The following is a 6,000-nucleotide window of genomic DNA, read 5'->3' on the forward strand; positions in this document are numbered from 1 at the left end:
TATTTTAGAGAGAGAGAGAGAATGAGAGAAGCGGATTCCCGGCTGAACAAGGTGCCCGATGCAGGACTTGATCAGAGGACCCAGAGATCATGACCCGAGCTGAAGGCAGACACCTAATGGACTGAGCCACCCAGGCGTCTCACTCCTCTTAGTAGTTTATGGTGCAAGTCAGGGTTCTTGGAATGGAACCGATATCCTCTCTGGCCAGGCAAAGCAGGAATGCAGGTATGGTGGACACTTGCAGAGCCGATAGAGGGTTGGAGAACTTAATTCACAAAGCAGTTAACTATGAAGGGCGGCTGAGGAGGGAAATCCAGCTCAGGTCTCATCTCGGGAGCGTCCACCACTGGTGCCCCCAGCTCAGGGCACTCATCACCAGGCGTAACTATTGTTCCAGCTGCACCTGCATCTCAAGGACAGTTCCTCCGCTTTCCCAATGCCAAGTGGAGGAGGCATCTGATTGGCTGAACCGTGGTCTGACGCATGTGCAGTGTTGCACCAGGATGGGGAGGGGGTCGCTTTGCCTCACCGCGTTTGAAGACCCAAGATACTCCCCCAGAACTGGAGGGGTGTTTGGGTGCAAAAATTTCCAGTTCTGTCGAGGATTTGCCTTGTCATACCCCTTGACTTCCCATTTGCTAAAATTAGATCAAAATGTTGTTTTAAATCGGTTATGTCCACATTATGTCACATTATTATATTCATGATCCGGGAAATACTATTTAGAATTGAGTTTATATATACTACAATAGCATTGGTTTCTTGAAAACTTTTTTTCTCTGGAAGATAATTACCTCATTTTTTCACACGTGTATTTTTCTTTCTGTTCAATCCTTTAACAGCCTCACAGCACAATTGTTCCCCTGGTCCAAACTTTTCAAGTGAATTTTTATTATTTTTATTTTTTAAGATTTTATTTTATATTGAAGATTTTACTTTTTTATTTGACAGAGAGAGATCACAAGTAGGCAGAGAGGCAGGCAGAGAGAGAGAGAGGGAAGCAGGCTCCCTGCTGAGCAGAGAGCCCGATGCGGGACTCGATCCCAGGATCCTGAGATCATGACCCAAACTGAAGGCAGCGGCTTAACCCACTGAGCCACCCAGGCGCCCCAAAGATTTTATTTATTTATTTGACAGACAGATCACAAGTAGGCAGAGAGGGAGAGAGAGAAAAGGAAGCAGGCTCCCCACTGAGCAGAGAGCCGGATGTGGGGCTTGATCCCAGGACCCCAGAATCATTACCCAAGCCGAAGGCAGAGGCTTTAACCCACTGAGCCACCCAGGCGCCCTCAAATGAAGTTTTTCAAGGCAGTCTTCCCGACACCCTCCCTGCTTCCGCTTCAGGCAGGCTGTTGAGACCTGTCGCCCACCTGTTGCCTTGGGAATTCGCTTTCCCTCTCCTTGGTGTGGGATTCCAGGTTTCCTGGGTAACGTCTCCCTTTCTCTTGGTTTCCTCCTTTATACGGTGGAGAATAACCCTGAGATGCTTCCTGAGAAAAAATATATGCCAGGTAAGATGCTTGAGTTCTGGCAGATCTGAAAATACATTTTGTCTGAACACTTGAGAGATAGTTTGAGAACATAATTTTTTGCTGAGAATTTTGTTTTCAGAAGTTTGAAAATCATGGTCTTCTAACTTCTCTTGGTAAGTTTGATGTCACTCTTATTCCTGTATGTGATCCGTTTCTCTCTGTAAAATCTTAGGTTCTTTGTTCCTGGTGTTCTGGGTTTTTTTGTTTTGTTTTGTTTTGTTTTTTGTTTTTTGTTTTTCCCCATGACTTACTCGGTGATCTCTTCCAATCTAGATATTCATTTCCTACCTTAAGTTTTATTATGTCTAATAATTTCTTCTCCGTCATTTGCTCATGTAAGGACTTATCTTTTCCCTCCTCCTGTTCATTTGTCTTTTTGTTGTACTTTTAAGATTTCCTCACACTATCTTTCCACTTAAAAAAAATATTTTATTTATTTATTCATGAGAGACAGAGAGAAGCAGAGGTAGAGGGAGAAGCAGGCTCCCTGCTGAGCAAGGAGCCTGATGCCAGCACTGGATCCCAGGACTCTGGGACCACAACTTGAGCCAAAGGCAGATGCCCAACCGAGTCTTTCCACTTTTTTATTGGCTTTTGGATTTTCATTTTCTCGTGTGCCCCAATTGCTTTTTTTTTTTAAATTACATCCTGTTCTATTTTTATGGATACCATTTTTTCCTCTTGTTTCTTTAAAATTGCGGTTGTTTCTGAAGTGTTCTAATCCAAGTATTGCCTTTCCCCCCTTCTTTTTGCCACTGTTTCCTTTGGTTTTGGACTGGTGTTGAGGGCATTCACCAAAAAACTGGACCTCCAATAGGTTAAGGCCATTGGAAGCTCTGTTCTTAGGGCTTGTTGACTGGTGAACTCCCTTGTAGGTTCTCCAACAGTGAGCTAGCCTTTTCATTTAGGAACTTCCCAATGTCTATATCTGTGGGTCACCATCCTTCCTGACTCCTTGGGCCATTTAGTTTCTCCATAGGAAAATGCTGAGATCTGGGGCGCCGGGTGGCTCAGTCGTTAACAGTCTGCCTTCAGCTCAGGTCGTGATCCCAGAGTCTTGGGATTGAGTCCCTTGAGTCCTGCCAAATCCCACATCAGGCTCCTTGCTCAGCGGGGAGCCTGCTTCTCCCTCTCCCACTCCTCCTGCTTGTGTTCCCTCTCTTGCTGTGTGTCTCTCTCTGTCAAATAAAATCTTAAAAAAAAACCCCAAAACCCTGAGGTCTACTGCCTGAGATATCTCCTTGATGCTGGCATTTTGGGAGCAAAACAAGGAAAAAGAAGGGAATTGGTGACTTCACTTTTCAATATGCAGATTTACATTGCATCCCCACTGCTATTCTGAAAGCCCCTGGCTATCCAGTTAGAAGTAGAGGGGCTTCACAGATCCAGTCTCTTTAACGGATCTTTCACCCATAGGACTGGAGATAAAGATTGAAGATCTTAACTGTTCTGTATACAGACTTTTACCAAAATTCCTTATTTGCAGGACGCCTGGGTGGCTTAAGGCCTCTGCCTTCGTCTCAGGTCATGATCCCGGGGTCCTGGGATCGAGCCCCGAATCCGGCTCTCTGTTCAGCGGGGAGCCTGCTTTCTCCTCTCTCTCTGCCTGCCTCTCTGCCTACTTGTGATCTCTCTCTGTCAAATAAATAAATCTTTTTAAAAAATTTCCTTTTGCTCCTCACTCTTCTGCCCTTCCTGGTGATGCCAAATTTTCTTCTCAGGAAGTCCACTTCCCCAGGATTCCTCACGCATAAATCAGTTCTCTTCTGTGTTCCTTTCCATAGCTCTCACTATTGAAAACCAACCACTTTCTATGAATTTGACTACTCTAGGTACCTCATGTAAGTAGAATCCTACAATATTTGGTTTTTGTGTCTGGCTTATTTTACTTATAAGGTTTTCCAAGTTCCTAGTAGGGAAGCACATCAGAATCTCCTTCCTTGTTATGGCTGAATAATGTTCCGTTGTATGGATATATCCCATTTTGTTTATCCATCCATTGATGGACCCTTAGGTTGCTTCCTCCTTGGCTATTGTGAATAATGTTTCTAGGAACACAGGTATACAAATAACTTTTGTGTCTCTACTTTAAATTCTTTGGGGTGTATACCCAGAAGTGGAACTGTTGGATCATATATAATTCTTATGTTTAATTTTTTTTAAAGATTTTATTTATTGGGGCGCCTGGGTGGCTCAGTGGGTTAAAGCCTCTGCTTTCGGCTCAGGTCATGATCCCAGGGTCCTGGGATCGAGCCCCACATCGGGCTCTCTGCTCAGCAGGGAGCCTGCTTCCACTTCTCTCTCTGCCTGCCTCTGGAGTCATGGGATCAAGTCCTGCATCAGGCTTCCTGCTCAGCGGGGAGTCTGCTTCTCCCTCTGCACCCCTGCCACCTCGCTCTCTCTCTCTCAAAAATAAATATAGATTTTATTTATTTATTTGAGGGGGGAGGGGTCGAGGGAGAGGGAGAGAAATCCTCAAGCAGATACTGAGCAGGAAGCCTGACACGGGGCTTGATCCATGGAGATCATGACCTGAGCCAAAATATCTGGAGAGATTTTTTTTTTTTTTTAAGATTTTATTTGTTTATTTGACACAGAGAGAATGAGCACAAGTAGGGGGAGCAGTAGGCAGAGGGAGAGGGAGAAGCAGTCTCCCTGAGCAGGGAGCCTGATGTGGGCCTCTATCCAGGACCCTGGGACCATGACCTGAGCTGAAGGCAGACACTTAACAACTGAGCCACTTAGGCGCCCTGCTGGGAGGCATTTTTTAAACTACTAATGCCTAGTGGGACCTAGACCTTCTGATTTGTTTCTCTCCTAGGTGACATTAATGTGCACCTCGGTTTGGGAACCCCTGCCTCAGCTAACACTTGGGTTTCAGCTTCCTCTGCTCTGCTGAAGTCACCCACCACTCCGCCTTTCCATCTTTGAAAACTGTTGGGCATTCTCCTTATGTTCCTTCTTCTGTCTTCTCTTTATCTTTAAGAGTTATACACTTTAAGAGTTTTGGGAGGGAGTGGTTATAAATACCTAATGATCCATAGAGACTCATTGCTCTGTGAGAATTATTTATATATGAATTTTCTAATGTGTATGCATGTAGCTTATCTCTTGGGCTGAAATTTCTTAGGAGAGAGCACTTTGGCATATATGCTCTCTCTTTACAGTAGCCAGGAAAGAATTTTCTTGCATTCTTGTATTCCTTCACTCATTTGTCCATAGTAGCTGATATACAGGATGCCTACCACGTGCTTGACACATACCAGGAGCTCTATTTAGGGTGGCGGTTGTCCGGGGTGCCTGGGGGCCTCCATCGGTTAAGCATCCAACTCTTTTTTTTTTTTTTTTTAAGCATCCAACTCTTGATTTCGGCTCAGGACATGATCTCAGGGTTGTGACATCAAGTCTAGCATCAGGCTCCGTGCTCAGTGGGGAGTCTGCTGGAGATTCTCTCCCTCTGTCTCTCCCTAGCACTTTCTCACTCTCAAATAATACATACATAAATTTTCTAAAAAAAGGATGGCGGTTGTCAGTGACACAAGAGACATAATTCTACCAATACACACATTTGGTCAAATGAAAGCTGTCTTCAGTTTCTTGCCCTCTTTATGGTGTCCCTGTTTTGACAAACACATGCCCGGACGATATTTGACGTTGCCTTTTTTTTTTTTTTTTTAATTTTATTTATCCACTTGACAGAGATCACAAGGAGGCAGAGAGGAAGGCAGAGAGAGAGGAAGGGAAGCAGGCTCCCCGCTGAGCAGAGAGCCCAATACAGGGCTCGATCCCAGGACCCTGGGACCAGAGCCCGAGCAGAAGGCAGAGGCTTTAACCCACTGAGCCACTTAGGCGCCCCTTGACATTGCTTTTAACACACCTGGCCACCGCCGCCTTCTCACCCTTGTAATTAAAAGGCCATGTTTTAAAGTTAGTATTGCAACAGTGAACACAAGGTGACCTTTTTAGAACAGGAGTAGAAGCTTTCGTTGCTCGGCAGGTAACTCTGGTTAAGCCTGCAGTGGACTATGACTGCAGGGACATCCTGAAGCCTATACTATGAAAGGCTCTTTAGAATACAGGAAGGCTCACTTCTTAGTAACCAGGGAACCAGCCAGATGCTCTGGGCTAATGATCCAGACACAGAAAGTGCAGGTCAGTGAATGGGAGGCTAGCATGCTCTGCAGCTCCCTCTTTGTTTCCTAAATATTTTGATTGGCGTGACAGCCTCTTCCTGGTTGTGTGTGGCCTGGAGTAGAGTTGCCATGAGTACTGATGCCTGTGACAACCACCTACACACATTTGTACCTACAGGTTTCCCCTTTTCAAATGGTCTTGCCCTGCCCAATACTTAAATGATTGTCTCAACACAATTCAAGAAGGATCACAGACAAGCTAAGGGAAAACATAGGAAAATAGCTTTCTGTCTTGAGGGTTGGCAAAGGCATCTTAGTGAGTGACCAAGAGATTC

The sequence above is a fragment of the Mustela putorius genome, unplaced genomic scaffold (assembly GCF_011764305.1).
Source record: "Mustela putorius furo isolate JIRA1106 unplaced genomic scaffold, ASM1176430v1.1 tig00003962_pilon_pilon_pilon, whole genome shotgun sequence".
In the NCBI taxonomy this organism is placed as follows: Eukaryota; Metazoa; Chordata; class Mammalia; order Carnivora; family Mustelidae; genus Mustela; species Mustela putorius.